General features: G+C 40.7%; 1 long non-coding RNA gene across 1 annotated transcript in view; it reads right to left on the reverse strand.

Moving 5' to 3' along the window:
* Positions 1-18,898, reverse strand: part of LOC309632409 — a 238,085-nt gene that overhangs the window by 94,329 nt on the left and 124,858 nt on the right. The window contains exon 3 of the long non-coding RNA XR_014246898.1: positions 18,720-18,813. This is a non-coding gene — a long non-coding RNA (uncharacterized lncRNA). The remainder of the gene's footprint in view (positions 1-18,719; positions 18,814-18,898) is intronic.

Consider the following 18,898-nt stretch of genomic DNA (forward strand, 5'->3'; position numbering starts at 1 on the left):
CCTCAAAACTTAATAGTAAGAAAACAAACATCCAGTTAAAAAGTAGAACAGACATTTCACCAAGGGTGGCAGCAAATAAGCACATGAAAAAAAGGTTCAGCATCATTAGCTATTAGGAGAATTCAAATTAAAACTGTGATGGGGTACCACTAACATCTATTAGAAGGTAGACAATTTTAAAAACCAGGAGTTGGACGGATGGCAGACAAAAGTGGAGTTATCTGACAGCCTAAGTGCCCTAAAGAAAATGGAATTTTACTTTGATTGATCTCAGTGGATACTCAGCAGGGAAAAAAAAAAAATGAGTCATTTAGTCTTCCCTCCTTTAGACCCAGCTGAATGCAGTATTGATGCTTATTGAAGGTGAGTAGGAATTTAGGAACTACTCATAAAAAAAGTAATCCACCCAAATACTTAAAGCATAGGTTTACCACATTCCGTATTTTAGTCAAAGCATGGGTACCTGAATTCAGGCTGGTGCATTATAATTAGGTTGTATCTGTCATCTTCATAAATAAGACCAATGTGTTTAAACTGTTTTCATAGTTGAAAATGATGGTCTAGTTTCAAAGCAATGTACTTGGGGAAGGACAGTAAAGAAAGGCAGGCCATTGAGAGAACTGTCCCAGGGATCATTGTCAAGGCATCCATCCATAAAGAAGAACTATATATGGGCCCTCCTAGATTTTAATCATACCTAAATCTGAAGATGAATTTTAAACACAAAAAAAAAAATACAATAACTTAGAGTATGACTTAGGAAACAAATCAATACATAAAAATTGATTTACATGAAAATATTTCATCTACACCAAACAAGGCAAAATGTGGGGCAGAAACTAACAAATTAGCCGACAGAAAAACCACAAACATCAGAAGTGGAATGTGGCTAAAGACAATAGACTCTAGGAACAAATAACAGACAGGGGAGGCCCCTGCAACTGATCTACATCCTGGCTCCAACACTTACTTGCCTACAACCTGGGAAAATTACTTAAGCTCTCTGAGGATCAGTTTCATCATCTACAAAGTAGCATTTTAAAAGTACCTATTTAATTTGGTCATTTGGGTTAAATGAGAGAAAGCATGAGAAACACAACCTAAAATAGCTCCGGGCACATAGCAAGGACTGAAAACATATTTGCCATTGTTATTTTATCTTCATGTCATAGAAGAAACATGTTGATAGCCTTCCAAAGTCCAAGCATCAGGAAGGATACACAGTTTGCAGAACCTCAGTCCTCTAAAAGAGCATATACAAATCACTGATTGTTCAGTCCCCTTGGGAAGGGTCCACTTTTCCGTGACACTGTGCACGGCACGGAACTCTGCCCAGATGTCAGGGGTTCTGGATACTTGGCATGGCTTTGTCACCAGTTGGCTAGGCGACTTTGAAGTAGTCACCTCCCCTTTCTGGCCCTCATTCCATGCCTTGTAAATGGTCAAGTTGGCCCTGAGTCTCTCTCTCCTCCTTTCCAGCACTCACATTTTTATTAATTCCGCTGTGACGTGCCATGGGCTTTGTGTGGTCATTCCACCACCTACGAACCCATCCTTCATTTTTATAGCCCAACCACACACATCAACTCAAAGGAGTGGGCACTGCAGCTCAGACACACTCCAGCTTTGTCTTCCTTGGTAAGGAAACAGAAGAAACCTGACATCTCATGTCCCCAGATTAATGACACCCCAGAGGGTGTCTGTGAGAGTCCTCCAGGTGCTGTGCCGGCTGGCTGGTCTTTTGTGCTGGTAATGCTCTTAGTATGACAATGTCTTTACTTTTGTTTCTGGCAAGAATTAATAAATTACTTATGATATTTAATAAGAAGCAGATGTTCCCAACGAGAATGGGGCCTGGTTGCCCATTAATTCTGGTTGGATTTTTCTTGCCATGTTGAATGGAAGCAGACAGAGTAGGTGATCCACACGATATTTTGCAAGACCAAAGTTGTCTGCAGACAGTAGAGCTGAGAACAATTGCTCTGTATAATTCAAAATGGATGGAACAATGATATGATGTTTATAATTAGAAAAAGCATTTGGTTTCTATAGTTAAAAGTTAATAAGCCCTATGGTCCTGAAACTGTTACAGCTAGCAAGAAGAAATGTTCATTTAACTTTATTCTAATTTTGAGATTTTATGATTCTTTAATATAATTATTACAAAATAAGTTGTGTAGTTAATAAAGGCCAAACAAATTTAGAAAGTGGTGGATTATGATGACCTGAGGAATCAGGGAAGGCCATTTCACAGGAAGTTGGAAGTCTCACCTGGCAGGTGGGTTAAAAACGTAACGACAAGATAATGGAGAAAAGTGTGAACATAGAACTGGTTTCTTCATACATATTTAATGGCAAAGGAATCCTTGGACATGGTGGGAAGTGTCTACGGAAAGACAGAAAATCATGTAGGAATTGACAGTGAAATGTAAAAGCTATATGCTCAATGGAATGTATATAATATACCTAAAACTTTTCAGAGCATAGATAAGAACACAAGTAAATATTCTAGGGAGAAACACTGTGGGTGTTCTAAGGGTATATAATGTGGTTAATGAGAGGTAGGTGCTCACAAAACATTTCTTAGAACTATTGTTTTCAAATATGCATCCTTTCATGAGGCGGAGGAGGGTCATAGAGTTGGGCTAGATTGGTAAATAGGTGGACAAATATACACTAACTTTTGGGACTTAATCCCCATCATTAATCAGAGAAGACGTTTACAATTAGGTGGTACAATTAATATTACAACCCTTCCCTGAGAACCTACAAATAATTTTATATTGATTCCTTCATCTTGCCCTCATAAAAATGGTCACATATATGGTTAACTTTATTTTAGAGGTGTGAAACCCAAACCTGAAAGAGAGTATGACTTACTCAAGGTTTCTCCGCTAACTAATAAGAGGTGAGGTTAACGAGTAAGTGGTTTCCCAGAACAAGCTCCTGAGAATCTATTGTGTGCATCTCTTCCCAACTATGCATTCAGCCATGTGACATTGGTGGCTTGAGACTGGCCACCATGGGAGTATTTACACATGGAAACAGGCAAATGAACTCTACAAATCAGGGATTCCCCCCACCTTAAGAGGAGGTATTAAACATTTTACCACCATATCATTAAGCAGAACACAGGTTGTGCAGACAGGGGTTCCATCCTGTCTACCCAAGAGCATCAATTGGCCAAATCTTGTCCTGGTATAATGCTTCTACCCTCCTGACCCTCTCTCATGGGTGCATTTACAGGAGCCCACAAATGCACAAGCAGATACTTCAAGGCACATCCCTAACTCTTTACAGAAATTTAGTGTTAACATTGTTCTGCTAATAATGTGAAGACAGCCTTTGGGAGGAGGGAATAAAACACTTAGACTTCAGTAATTTCATAAAAATCAAATACCTTGTGTAACTATTACTTAAAATCTTTGGTTGGCCCACATAGTATAATGAACCTTAACACATTTGGAACCTGGAGTTGATTACCAAATATTCCAGCCAGGTAAATAGATAAGCATATCATGCTTGGATACTGAGTAACTATTGTTTTATTCACTTATCCTTGTAAGGAGGTCATTGTATTTAAAATATTAATGTCAATTTACTATAAACCAATGTTTCTCAAATACTTTTAGGCATTTTACTTTTGTTTGTATTATTGTAAAAGCTATGGAATAAATATGATTTTTCAAAGTATTTATCACAAATGCCACATGGCTTCGTAATAGAATAACGAGGAACTAGTAAATTCAGGTTATTATATTCCTCGGATCCTCCATCATTCAGTCTTTAATTGACCATGTCTCTTTCTTCTACAAAGACTTTATGTAGCCGAGGAGAGTCAACAAAAACACCAGCAGTACCAAAAAAAAAAAAAAAAGAAAAAAGAAAGGAAGCCAGTAAGAAAAGCAGATTGCAGTACGAATGGAAAGATCTGGAAGTCACAATAATTACATTTTTACTTTAACTTAGTGGGTGCTAAAGAAAACAACATTGCCTGGCCTGGCTGCAAAGCTCACTATATTTTACACAGAAGTTGGAAGATAGAGGATTTCTTTTTTAAGCATGTATCCAAGGATTATGCCATTATGACAAGGCCTAATTTGCTCTCAAAGAGGTTATGAGCTGGGACTCATCAATTATGTCTCTAAAGATAAGCTGATTCTATACAAAAAGGAAATGGGTAATACATATGCAGGTCTCAGTGAATGTTCTCTCAAGGCCTCAAACGAAGCAGTCTTTCTCTCACTGTGTCACCCTCACCTCTTTCTTGCCCATGGATGTGACCTCTAGAGGACTCATGCCACCTGTGAGCATGGTCCCCATTCTAGAATGCCATACTTTAAACCATAAAACCTGCATCAGGCAAATGAGGCTAAGCCTAGGAGCTATTCTGCCGTGTAGAGAGTTAGAAACAGCCTCAAGCCTTGTTAAAACGGGCCAAGGGAGTTTTTTATAAGCCTCCCAGGTGAGATGGAATTGAAGCTAGTTTTGAGTAGCAGTGGTTTAGATGACTACATCTTGGTGGTGACTGCATGAGAGGTAGGAGTCAAGGATTTTGATGTTTTCATCTCTAAAATTCCTTCACTCTATGAGTAGGTTGCAATCTGGATCATCAGGAACCCCAAGGGCAAAGGGATAAAGGAGAAAGAAGTGAGGGAGAGGGAAAAGGGGGTGGGAGAGGAAGGGACAAGGGAAAGAGAGAAGTTATATTATGCTTTTTCATAAAAAAAATCCTACCCTAACAAGAGAGGATTCAGCTCAAATGAGGGGGTTTTCCTTGTAAGACCCAGCATGGGTACCTTAACCTTAACTGTACGTTTAGGGCCAATTTTGGCATCACCAGCAAGTAACTTTTACTTATAAGAATCACTGCATTGTTGAGGGGGTATAAGAGTGAGTGACGGGTGAGCCCCAGTAGAACCATTATTTAAATTCTGTGCAGCAGGTGACAATAAGTGAGGTATAATCTGGTTATGGCACAAAGTGAACGTTAGAGCCTATTCTTCATGCTGAAGCCAGACTCCTCGGCAACCGAGAAGAAATAGACAAAGTCAGTTTCAAACGTTGACCCTAGTTTAGAATTACAAAGTGGGGAGGGAAATAAAAGAAGAAATTTAGTTGAGCCCCAATAAAAAATTTATCCCAGGGACCATGGACAAAAACGAGAGAAAGCGAGGATAAAAAAACCCTTCTCTTCTGATGTAATAGTTTTAGTTAATTTTACTGTGCTAAGTAATCGGTTTTCCTATAAATTAGCTGCTCTTTTAGCTGAGGCTCACTTAAAAAAAAAAAAAAAAAAGATAATAAAATGTACAACATTTCTTGTGCAGGCAGCACATCCAGGATTCATGACTTGGAACTCCAAATCAGAATGAGGAATTTGGAACACAAAACACAGAACGTGCAGCATGGCATCACATGAAACCCAGCCGTGGCCACGCACAGAAACCAAGTACAGTTGGCACTTTATAATTACAAGTGGCACAACACTGTGGCAGAGATCGAGTGTTTTTTAATGCATGTGACTCAATATGGAATGTTTTTTGTTCATGATGTAGAACTAGTGACATTGATAACTGGCCAGGTACTGTATGTGCACTGAATTAACAGAGGCTGAGGACAGATTTTCTTAAGCAATATACAGACAGACATACCTTGCATGGCCAAGAAAGGCAAGGTACGGTGGTGCGGATTTGTATTTGTATACAAGAACACACAAACACATATATACTCAATTTCATAAAGACAGATATTATCTACATATCTGTATATGTCTGTCTTTATGAAATCATATCCTTATGAAAAACATCTCTGCCTTTCTGAAATATATATTACATATATACATATTTATTACACATTTTATATATATACATATATATACACGTATATATACATATATATACGTGTATATATATATATATATATAGGGCTTAATTGAAAATGTCTTTTGAGAGTTATTAGGAATAAGGTAGTTGAATAAGGAAACAGCAATCTTTATCTTCTGCCTTCATTTCTCCATTTCCCCTCAATTTAGTCCCAGGTTCTTGTGAAAACAGGTAACTGAATGAGCTTTAGGGTTTTGTGGGCAAAACATGAAAATGTTTCTCCCTCCCGGTTCTTTCAAAGTTAATTTACCCAGTAGAGTGGAGCACCAGATTACTCTATCCTTGTATTTCTGCAAATGTGAGCCTTCATAGGTGTTAATCGTGAGCACAGAAAGTATCAGTCTAGGAAAAAACATTTGGACTATTTTGTTTAGTAATCAAGTAAAAATAGTGGAACTGTGATTGGGTTTGAGTTAAACCCATAAAACAATTTTGAAACAATATTTTCAGAATATTTAAATTTTTATCAATGAACACTGTATATCTCTCTCAGAAAGATTTTACAACTTTGTGTATCTAGGTACTTCACATTTCTTGTTAAAATTATGTTAAGAATTTTATGGTAAAATATTGAAATTTTAGGCATATTATTTAGAATGTTGTCTTTTCCTTTTCTATTTTGTTATATGCCTCAATGGCAAGAATTCAGAACAGTGTTAAATATCAATGGGGATAGTAGACATCCTTAACCCATCCCTCTTTATTTTAAAAGGAGTGTTTTCAATATCTTACTAAAAATAAGCTGTTTAATATAGATGTTCTCTATCACATTAGGTAAGTATCTTTCTAATCCTAGTTGTTAAAGTTATTTTTTTTTCCAAGTTGTGATGGGTATTTAATTTTATTAAATACCATTCAAGTATCTTCTGAGATTATATATGTGGCTTTTCTAGTTGGCCCTTGGCTGTGCCGTATGATATGAAGAAATGTCCTAATATTTAGCTTCCACCCATTCCTGCATTAACACTCTTGGAGGAGGCCGATTTTCTCTTTTACTAGATACAGTTTCATTCATTTGCTAATATTTGATTGTCTGTAATTTTCTTATGCAATTTCTGTCAGGGTTTTATTATAGTTTATAAAATGATGTGGATAGCTTTTCAAACTCTTTCCATGTTCTGGAACAATTTATTAAGTCTGCTCTTTGAAAACTTGATCAACAAGTCCTGGACTCTTTTGTGGAAATAATTCTTTGAAAAGTTTTTTTTTTTTCCTTCAGTTTTTCTCTAGGTATTCCATATATTCTGGTTTTAAAATTATTTATGAGTCAGTTTTCCCCACTTATGTTTTTTTAAAAAATAAATCATCCTTTGTACTAAAATTCTCATATTTGTAAGCACACTTAGATAATAACATATTAGTCTCTCTATTTTTAAAAGTATTATCTGTCATTTGCTTATAGGACCTATATCAGTTACAGTTTTTTCCATCATATTTTATTTCTATTCTGTAAAAATTAAAGTTACTAAAAGCTTGTCCTTTTTTTCTTCCCTTTATCCCACAGATGTATTGATTTTTTGCTTTTATTATTATTTTCCTCCTGATATGTTTAATTTTTTGTCATTTCTCCAACTTCTGGCATTGACTGCTTAGTTCATTTATTTTCATTCTGTCATGTCTAAGTAAGCATAATTAAGGCCATAAATTTGAGCCCATTGTGTTACCAGCCAGAGTTTTTTATTTTCATTATGCTTCTAAATAGTCATCCTTCATTCATTGAATGATTATTCACTTAGCACCGACCATGTGCCAAGCATTGTCTTCTTTCAGAAATAAACTAATATTATCATTTTAATTTTTTTGTAGAACAATGAATTTTAAGAAAATTTCCCTCCTCTTAAAGGGGTTAGATTTGTGTTGGTTTTGTTTAAACTTGTGTTAATAGGTGTTAGTCATATTACATTATACTCAGAGGAATCTACAAATATTCTAGTGTTGGAAACTTTCTCAGTTTTTCCTCTGTGGCTAAATATATGATGAACTTTTATCAATATTTCACAGGTGACCAAAGAGAGGAAAACTTTTCTGCGATGTTCATTCAAATTTATTAGTTATAATGGTCAGACTGTCTTAACTGATTTTTCAAAGGCTGAGAAATCTGTGTTAGAACATAATTAACAATTATGAATCTGACCAATGTGTTCTTTTAAATATTTGTTGCTACATTTTAATGCACACATTTTCATGACCATTACATTGTAGTTCTAAACTACACTCAGCAATATAGAACAACAGTCTTCATTCCATATTTTTTTTGGCTAAAACAATTTTTCCTAAAATTAATATTATCACATATTTTTTGTTTCTACTTTCTAAAAAGTCCATGACCATCACGTTATTTTTCACATGTGAATAAATAATAGTAGGTAAATGAGACATTTAGAGATAGACACAGAACACTACCTCTGTAAGGAGCTCCATGGCGTTGTCTTCATTTCTGGCTCTTAATGAGCCTGGGTCTCTAAGTTGGTGGGTAATGGATAAAACTTTCTGCTCACATCATTCTGGAAGGTAGCACTGTTCTGTTTCATTACACAAAACATAGGCAATCTACTAATTTTTTTGCTCAGGCCAATTCCTTTGACCTTATTGATGGGGAAGTATGCCCAGATTCTGGCATTAAATTGTTGGCCACTCTTGGTTTTCAGGCTGGTGATATTTCAGTATCTTCGATGCTATCAGCAGGAGCTGTATCAGAGACTGCTAATCAGATGCTATTTTAAAGCTCAGTTAGGATTAGGCTCAGGTCCTGACATGAAAATTGCATAAGTGCTATGCAAAACAAATGTAACATCATCTGGTTATATTTTGATAATGTTATTTCTCATAATCTTGGAACAATCTGAGTTGCAGTTTAAAGGGTGATGAAGTCATTGGGCAGTGTTACCTGCGAAATCCCTCTACAGTATGTTCTTTTCAATTCTAGGCAACTTATTGAAAACAATGAACATAAGGGTTTTCACATGTTCCTAGGAGGAATAATTAGTACATCACTTCAAAAGTTTAAATTTATAGAAGGTAAGTAGGAAGAGATTTCAAGAATAACAGCTTATATCCTGTCCAATGGAACCAGAAGTCTGACACACTGCTCAGAGTGACACTGAGGGCTAACTGATACTTGTAGTAAAATAAGCCAGACTCTGATCCTAAAACAGGTAAAAGGGAATGTACAATACATTTTAATACCTTGCAATGATTTTTCACCTATGCTTTAAACAGTCCTAAGTGGATTCTTTAGTTCCTTAGAAAGACTTTTAGAAATGTTAGAGTGACCCTTAGGAGCTGCAAGGAACATAAGCTCTGTTTTCCCCAAATAGTTACAGGGGACTTTCTGAATGCTGTAGATTAATAACCTAGACAAGGAGCATGTTCAGATCCCCCGTGCACTCGTGCAGAATTGTTTAGGTCTCTCTATTCTTCAAGAGGCTTGGATTAGTTCAGAAATTTGGTGTATTGTATTGTCAGCAAAATCACAAACCAGTAAAGTCTTGGCTGGGCTTCTGGTATGTATATGTGTGGCAGGTGGGCAGGAGGTGTGTACAGAGACTAAGCCTCTTCCTCTTCCTGCATGTGGTGGTCACAAGCAGAGAGGAAGAGGCAGAAAGAGGAGTGGTAGAGAGAAGCCAGGGGCAGGAAGTCGGGGGGCTGGTGAAATTGGGTGAAGCGTAGGCAGGTGATACATGTGCAGGTGCGCTCATGTGTCGGGGGCGTACTGTTGAACAGACAAGTTATACGGTCCGTGTGGAAGGTTCGCCCACTCCAGAATATCCAGAGCAGTCAATAGGCCAAACCCAGAAGTAGTGAAATGGCCAGTTTGATCCATAGGTGGCCAATCCCAATTCAAAACGAGGAATGACATTTCCAAGAGCATCACTTGGAAGGGGCCTTTAGCTAGAATCTGGAAGAAATGATACCAGTTGGAAACGACTGGTCAGAATGTGGGCTGGTCATCCATCATCCAGCCAAAGAATCATAGTCCTGGGAGCAGCTTTCCTAGGGCAGAACTTCTCCACATGCAGAATGTGAAAAAGACAAACTTTGGGGTCCTCCAGACCCAAATCACAACCACTGTTCTCTCTGGAGATAAGAAGAATGGCCTCATAGGAATTTTTGTGAAATTCATTAAGAAACTTCCAAAAATCCTCTCTTAATAGTAATGTAGACATATTACTATAAGTAATCGTTTGCTTCCAAGTTCTCAAACTCAGAATCATAAATAACTGTATGTTGACTTTAAAGCAATTTTTTCACTGTTTTACTGCTTACAAGATAAAATATGGCAGTTTTTAGAACATTTAAAAATACAGGAAAGAAAAAAAAAACAGTCCCAAGACTCAAACCACTAAGAGTCGGCTACTGTCAAAGATTTGATGGACACCCTTCCAAGGCTTGCTCTGTAATATATGGATATATATGTATGACCATATATGTATATAATTTGCACATAAATGGGATCAACATATACATGCTGTTTTACAAGCTGTTTTTTTCCAACAATATGTCAAAGAGATTTTTTAAGATAGGGTACAGACAGATATACACACACATACACACACGCAATCTTGTTTAAGAGCCATGTAGTAATCTTTGTGTGAGATTTTTTTCATGGCATATTCAACCAGTTTCCTATTGATAAGCAACTAGATTTTGTCCACCTTTCATTATTATAATGATGTGATGCCATCTCCTTATAGGTACATATTACATACTTGTCTGAGCATCTCCTTTGGAAAGATTTCTCAAAATGGGATTGCTAAATCAAAGGGCAGCACATGCAAAATTTTCGTATTCCAGAAGAGTTTTTTCTCAACCCAATTCCTTTGACCTTATTGATGGGGAAGTGTGCCAGATTCTGGCATTAAATTACTGGCCACTCTTAGTTTTCACTCTGGTGATTTTTCAGTGTCTTCAGTGCACTGAATTAATTTTCATTTATTCATTCAGTATTTCTTGAATATCCACTGATGACCAGATGTTATTTTCGGCAGTAAGGATTCAGTAATGAAAAAAGAAATAGCCTCTTGACCAATAGTTGACACAGAAGTAAAGAGATAATTAACATACAATGTGATGATGGCCTTAAGAGGAGTGTGAACTGACATTTAAACTTGAATTTAATGGGCCAAGAGACAAAGACATTTTCCAGGTGGAGGAAGAGGATCAAAGTGGAATAGCAAGAGACACCAAGTGGTAAACATTAGAGTCCTCTGGAGAAGAATAACATTTCAGTGGGGTGGGGCAGAAGTTGCCTATATGTCTGCATTTTAAAAATGCATACAATGGTACAGAACGCCTGAGAGAGAGGCTCTTGGGAGGAAATCTTCCGCAGACAAATGTGTTTGGGAAATTCAGCATATTACTGGTTCACAATCCCTTTACACACAATTGCAAAATCCAAACATGTTTTGTCATTCGTCAAGCTGCAAAACCTCACCTGAACTGATGTGAGGCTATTTTATAGTCTTGATTTATCTCATTTAATGTGATATCTATATATTTTGATATAGAAACAGCAATATGAGTGCTGGGAGGTGTTATATAATATTTGCTGTATGTACCTTATTACCTTTCTAAACATCTGACAGATTCTGGATTCCAAATACATCCAGCCCCAAGGATCTCTGAATCAGAGCCTGTTGACCCGTATAATTTCCTTTTAGAGAGTCACATGAACATTACCAGTTTCTAAGAAGTTCTTCAGCTAAGAAATTAAATTTCTTTCATCTAGCACTTCCCACATAGATTTGACTTTTCAACACTAAACCCCTGCCCCCTTTTGCTTACAAAACATCTACTAACAACCCAAAGAAAAATTATAATTAATATTCCAAGGAGGACATTTTGGAAAATACTATTTGGTATTCAGCTAAGCAGTCAGCTGAAGTCTGTGAGCAAAGGGGAAACAATTCCATTATCTTCCAGGACGACAAGTCTGTCTTCAGTGAGGACAACAAGCTGATGTATGCTTCAGGTTAGCAGACTTCTGCTGCAGTAAAGCAAGAAATGATACAAGCCTGAACTCTTCATTCCAAATGGCATGTATTAAAGCGGACAGATACAAACGTGGGGACGAATTCAAGGGTGAATCAACAGCCCTTGGGATTTGACAAGATGTAGAAAGGAAAGAGAAGGAAGAGGTAAGTGCAGTTCTAGGTTCTCTAAATTGAGAGAATGGGTGACTGGTGACCCATTCTGGTTATCAGTTAGGCTAAGGACCGTCAGAGAATCCATCAGTGTACAATGAGAGATGACTCCTGAAGGATAAAGCTCCAGGTGTCTGGTAAAGTATAGGTGCTGAAGCACAGATACCCACTAGGCTAAAGGGAATTAGGCTGTGCTTCTCAGAGAAATATCTGATATGGAGATACAGAGCTGGGACCCATCGAAAACTGGGATGAGAGAGTAAAGGAGTCTAAAACGTCACCTCCAGGGGACATGCAGAGTAGTGAGACGGAGATTAGAATACTGGTAAAATGTCAGTATTGACAAGAGGGGAGGAATAGGAGGAAGAATTACTTAAGGAGAAAGAGGAGGGCCCGGAGTGGAGTTAGGAGAAGCAGAAGAAGAGCATTGCGAGGGTTGGTACAGGGCATTCCTCACGGAGTAGGTCAAGGAGGAAGAGGCTTGAAACAAGGCCCTAGCGTCGGACAATTATGGGGAGCTGCCTCTGTGGTGTGGCCGACACAAAAACTAGATCCAAGTGGGTTGAGCAGCGTGTCAGTCAGCCCAAGCTGCCACAGCAAACACCACAGACTGGGGGGGGCTCGAACACTAGAAATTTATTTTCTCACAGTTCTGGAGGCTGGAAAGTCCAAGATCGAGGTCCAGCAGGCTTCTGCTGGTGGGAGCCCCCCTTCCTGACCTGCAGACAGCTGTCTTCTCACTGTGCCTCTCACGGGGTGTGTGTGTGTGGGGAGGGAGGGAGAGGATGGAGATTGCTTTCTTTCTTCCTCTTTCTTATAACACCAATCCTATAGGATTTGGGCCCAACCCTCATGACCCCATTTAAACTTAATTACCTCCTAAAAGCCCTGTCTCCATCTACAGTCACACTGGGGGTTGCGGCCTCATTATATAAAATTTGGGGCACGGGGGCGGGTGGTGGGAGGACACAATTCAGTCCATAGCAAGGAGCGAGGAAGTGGAGGAACAGATCCTGCCTATGCTAATAAAGGTAATAAAGATGAGAAAAAGAGATGTTACCTAGTGTGAATATTTAAAAATTATCTTTTAAGACAATGGAAACTTTATCATTCTTGTAGGCTGAGGAAAGGAGAGAATGGAAAGGGAGAGGCTGACAAACCCCACAGAGGCGACAAGGTGAGTGGAAGGATTGGCCTTGGGAAGGAGGAGACGTGACAACTTCTGAGAGAGGGAGGGAGAGGGTCAATGTGTGTCTGTTCTCTTTAGTCTAGAAGTGAAGTGGGCGGCAACTGAGTACCTTTATCTTTAACAGCATCAGTTGCCTTGAAACTGAGGTTGTACTGGACCTGTACTGAACAAGTCAACAGAGGACAATTATGTGTTCCTTCCACGTTGTGAAGTGGCTGCCACTATTTCCAAAAATGAAGAGCCCACGTCTCCAGTACGTGGTGGCAGTTCAACTGGCCTATGCATCCGCAGATGATATATGTCACTTAAACATTTAAATAGGCTTCTCATCAGCCTAACAAACAGATACAGAATGATGCAAGATTAAAAAGTTACCACCATCATCACCTCACACGGGTCAGAATGGCCATCATCAAAAAATCTACAAATAACAAATGCTGGAGAGGGTGTGGAGAAAAGGCAACCCTCCCACACAGTTGGTGGAAATGTTAATTGGTGTAGTCACTATGGGGAACAGGACGGAGGTTCCTTAAAAAAGCTAAAACTAGAGTTGCCATATGATCCAGCAATCCCACTCCTGCGCACATATCTGGAAAAGATGAAAGCTCTAATTTGAAAAGATACATGCACCCCAATGTTCATAGCAGCACTAGTTACAGTAACCAAGACATGGAAGCAACCTAAATGTTCACCGACAAATGAATGGATAAAGAAGATGTGGTACGTATATACAATGGAATACTACTCAGCCATGAAAGAGAATGAAATAACACCATTTGCAGCAACATGAATGGACCTAGAGATTATCATACTAAGTGAAGTCAGACAGAAAAAGACAAAAATCACCTATCACTTTTATGTGGAATCTAAAAAAATGATACAAATGAACTTATTTACAAAATAGAAATAGGCTCGCAGACATAGAAAACAAACTTATGGTTACCAGAGGGGAAAGGCAGGGTAGGGAAAAATTAGGAGTTTGGGATTAACAGACCCACATTACTATATTTAAAACAGATAAACAACAAGGACCTACTGTATAGCACAGGGAAATATACTCAGCATCTTATAATAACCTATAATGGAAAAGAATCTGAAAAAGAATATCTATATATATACACAATATCTTGTATAAGATATATATTATATACATATATATATGTATAGCTGAATCACTCTGCTGTATACCTGAAAGTAACACAACATTGTAAATCAACTATACTTCAATAAAAAAAAAGGTTACCTCCATTGCCATCACTTTTGAGGGACGAGATTATAAAAACAAATTTCATGGCCTCAATTCCCACAATTATCCTGAAGTTATTTCACACCTCTACAGTGGGTCACATCTGAATGGACAGTGCCATCTGCCCCAGTCCTCATCTTCCTTCAGTGATGAGGCTAGCAGATAACCAGTCCATCAGCAAGAGCAAGTGCGAGCGTAACTCCGCTACACGGACGGGAGAACATCTGAGCAGCTGCTTATGATGTCATGGACAACGGGAACTTGAAGCAGAAAGGAAGGAAGGAAAGTGAGAGCATTCAGAGGAGTCTGTGGGACCACACTTTCTGCCCAGTGGCTTCCTGTCCGGCTGAGAGACAAAGACCCGCCAGTTCTTCATTCCCTCATCCAGCCCACCAACCACGCAACCAATATTCACTGTGTGCCCAGGGTTTGCAAGCATGATACTAGGCACTGGGAAGACAGTGGCAACAAGGTGAATGCTGACCCCGGCTCACAGCTCTCAGAGCAGGCAAGACTGCTGTAAAATAAGCAGTCACAACAAAGTGAGATGTTGTGATAAGGATGCCTGGGCATTATGAAAGCACAGAAGAGAGGGATTCAAATAGGATGTGGCATTTAGAATCCAGAGGATAAACAGTAGTTAATTAGATGAAGAGAAAGAGGAAGCATTCCAGAAATACAGAAGAGCAAATAGAAGCCTAGAAGTGTGAACAACAGAAAGACTTCACTACATCTAAGGGGGGGAAAAAAAAAACAAACCCTAAAACTAAAAACACCTGGGCCCAACTGAGAGAGAAAGTGAGCAAAGCTGAGACAGGCAAAGTTGGCAATGGCCAGGTCAAGATAACTTTGTTAAATTAAGGTATTTGAACCACATCCTGTGGATGGTGGGAAATGAAGCACCGTGTCTGCCTCGTGTGTGTGTGTGTGTGTGTGTGTGTGTGTGTGTGTGTGTGTGTGTGGCAGGGGGTGGGGACCAGGCAGGGAGGTGAGAGTGTCAGATTTGCTTGACAGGATTAGAACTCTATTTTAGGAAATGGATTGGAACTCAGGAGACCAGCCCTAGGGTGATGGCGGTAGAGAGGGGGCTGATGTAGGATTGTGATGTAGAATGCTTCAGAGCAAGCAAGTTGTACCTACTTGTGCAGATCAGCGTCCAACACCAACACAGGTGAAGTTTCCTCTAGACCCATGGTCTTTCTCCTGGGGTCTTACTGGTCCATGGACAGTGTGGGGAGGGGAGTCTGTAGCCCCCTGTGAAGTCTCAGTGACACGCTGCTATAGCATCTATCTCCCTCTGCCCTTTGCATTGTGTGGTCTGGGGGCGGTATCTGTTAGTGTGGTTTTTCTTTTTCTCCTGCGAGTGTTCAAATCTGTTCTGTACTACTAGGAACTTAGTTTGGCTTGTAGAGATCGACTCAAAAAAAGAACCTGGGGAGCTACGAAGCTTCGCCCCCCCCATTTCTGCAGAACAGAGCCATCAATAACCTGGACGGCCAATGGGAGGAAACGCATGACCGGGGGCCTGGCTCTGAGCTGGAGTCTTGGTGAAACAGAGCTGACAGATGCCACTGCTTTCTGCCAAATGCCCATTCCAACCCCATTAGTGCGTCATGTAGAGATGAGGGTGCAAGAATCACGCTGAAAACAAAGGCAGCTGGAGGCCCGCCCGCAGGCTGGTGCGTGGCTGTGCTCACTGCAGGGTGGGCTGGGCTGGGCAGTCTAGTCTGGCCCAGTCTGGCCTCATACCCTCCTGGCCCTCTGCACCGAGACAGGCCAATGGCAGGGCCCCTGCAGCTGGCCTGCCTCTATTGGAGGACAGCGTAAGGAAGATCAGGCACTTGGCCTTAGACACAGAGGCTCTGCAAACAAGTGTACCCGGGGGAAGGGGCAAACAGAGTGATGGAGGTTATTCATAGGAGCCCGGAAGAGGCAAGTCCATCTAAATCTGCAAGTGTTTAAACAGAGATACTGAGCACATCAGGTTGCCATGAAAAAGAGGGATATTAAAAGCAACTTTATGTTTGGCCATTTGAAATTCCCTACTGACTATCAACGCCGCTGACTTGCTGGTGGCCCGGGAGGGTGGCCTTCCCAGGCAGCTTATGCCCGTGCAGCCCGGGGCTGGGAGTTATTAGAGGCGGAGTGGAACGCTTTCACCTTCCACGACTGTTTATGAACACACCGTTAGCACCCTGCAGTCCACTTGCGCGGCTCTCTGGTCCCCAATAGAGGGCAGATGGCGTGCCACTCCCCAAGGGACTCCAGGCTTCACCTCGCTCAGCTTTATCCACTGAGCTCTGGGATCTGGAGAGGAGTCATGCTGTGCTTTTACTGCAGTCCCCGGGGCTGCAGAGAGGCCATTCTGGAATCCCTACACAGCAACCTGCCTAAGGGCGGGGGCTGGATCCGCACAGGCTCTCCCTGGAAGGAATGATATTCCAGCTCTACTGCCTGCCACAGAGCCTGTCCACAGCCGTGCGGCGGGAGGTGAGGGCTGCGGTGGGCCAGAGCCGGACCTGGGCTGCGGGGAGTCGGGGTGGGGAGAGTCTGTGTGCCAGAGGCTGCCCAGCTGCCTGGCCCGCTGCAGGCCGGGGCGCATCCCCCAGATCTGCTAAGCTCTCTCTCCCTTTCCTATCAGCACTGCTGTGCTGTCAGAGATAGTGGAGAGAGGGCAATCAAGACGCTGATAGCAAAGCAAGGACATTAGGGTCACCACGAATTACGCAGAGGTGTGATAGCATGACCTGGAAGGAGGCTGAAAGCAGAACAGATAACAGTCAGAGCAAACTCACTAGATGCCAGCAGCTCCCGCCAACGTCAAGCCACATGGTCCCAGCAGACACCCACTCACGCAGAGCGGCCAGTGAGGATTTGGGGGTTTCTTAAACAGGGCAGGGCCTTGAAAGAATGCTGATAAGGGGCCTATCACTGAGCGGCAGGGAGGGTCATTTAGTCTAGGTCTCACATTTAGATGTGTGATTTTATCTCCAAATGAACCTGTTTATCTAGTCACTGAGATACAGTGACCAAGTTGAAAGAAGATGTTCTTTAAAACTCATTCCATTAACAGACTCTCTCTCTCTCTCTGTACACACACACACACACACACACACACACACACACACACACACACACACACACACACACACATATATATCTCCTCCAGTGCATGCAAAGTCAATATTTTCGTAAGTCTTGGGCTAACTTATAAATAGCATAATATACTTCATTTTGTTTTTTGAAATTTTTTTTCCAAAAGAGTGGAAGTTACCGATGTCTCTCTTGAACCCTGAGAGACCCTGATAATTCCTCTTTCCCACTCCCCACAAAATAAATCAGACATTTTTCATTGTATTCAAAATTAAGGCAATACCCATCTATATTTAGAACTAACCAACTAATGCATTAGTTGTGACTCTGAAAACACCAACTTGTGACCAACTTAGCACAAAGCTGACCTATCCCTGTATGGTGTGATGGGAAGATCACTGGAAATAGAAACAAGACACATCTGTTCTGGCCCTGGCTTTGCCAGCTACCCAGGTGTTTCTGTAGGTGACATCATTATGCTTCCCTGGGCCCCAGTTTTCTCACCTAGGAGACGATGCTGCAAATACACCACAGGGAAGGAGTAAATTAACTATGTGAAAGCCCTTGCATGGGACTTGGCACACAGATGTTAGTTTCCCCCACTTTTTCCATTTCTGGAACTCAGTTTTCTGTAAGATGGTGGCTTTTCAAACTTTAACACCCTTCTATTTTCACTGATAATTGATTGTATCTATTTTAATTAATACTAGAAATACCAAAAAGAAATCCAACTGCTGCATTGATTGCAGTGATTCCCCCCCCCCCCCCGTGCCACAGATGATGCTATCCATCCACTGTTCCCTAAAGGCAGGGAATTTCCAAAGGAGATCCTAATCTATGAACTTATAGCCGTAGCCCATACACCAAAGGCAGAAATGATCCTCCCATACAGGGGCAGTCCCCAGAGGTCACTCCCATCAGAAAACACGTTCTGATCAAGCTCTCCTCCCAACGGACCTTACCTGGCAAAATCCTGGGTAATCCTCAAGGCCTACCTCAAAAGTCTCCTTCTGTCACCAGCCTTTGTGCTCACCCTCTTCAGAAGTAAATGCCCTCCCGTTCAAACCAGTAGCACCCTACGGGGTATCACTGGTGGTAGCCAGTGATGACATGTAGGCTCTGGCTGGTGTAGGTGAGTGCTTGGAGAAGGGACCAGCGCTCACCTTGGTTCCTGTGACACCTGCTCCTCGCTTCCCTCCACGCTGCAGACTGTTCCTGCTCCTGCGGTCCACCTCCAAGGATTAGTTGTCTCCAGGCCTGCAGATCATGAGAAATACAACGAGGGTCACAAATAAGAACCACAGAAGTACTTTTTTTCAGTTTTATTGCGCTATAATTGACA

Source organism: Balaenoptera borealis (genome assembly GCF_965194805.1).
Source record: "Balaenoptera borealis genome assembly, chromosome: 7".
NCBI classification, from domain to species: Eukaryota; Metazoa; Chordata; class Mammalia; order Artiodactyla; family Balaenopteridae; genus Balaenoptera; species Balaenoptera borealis.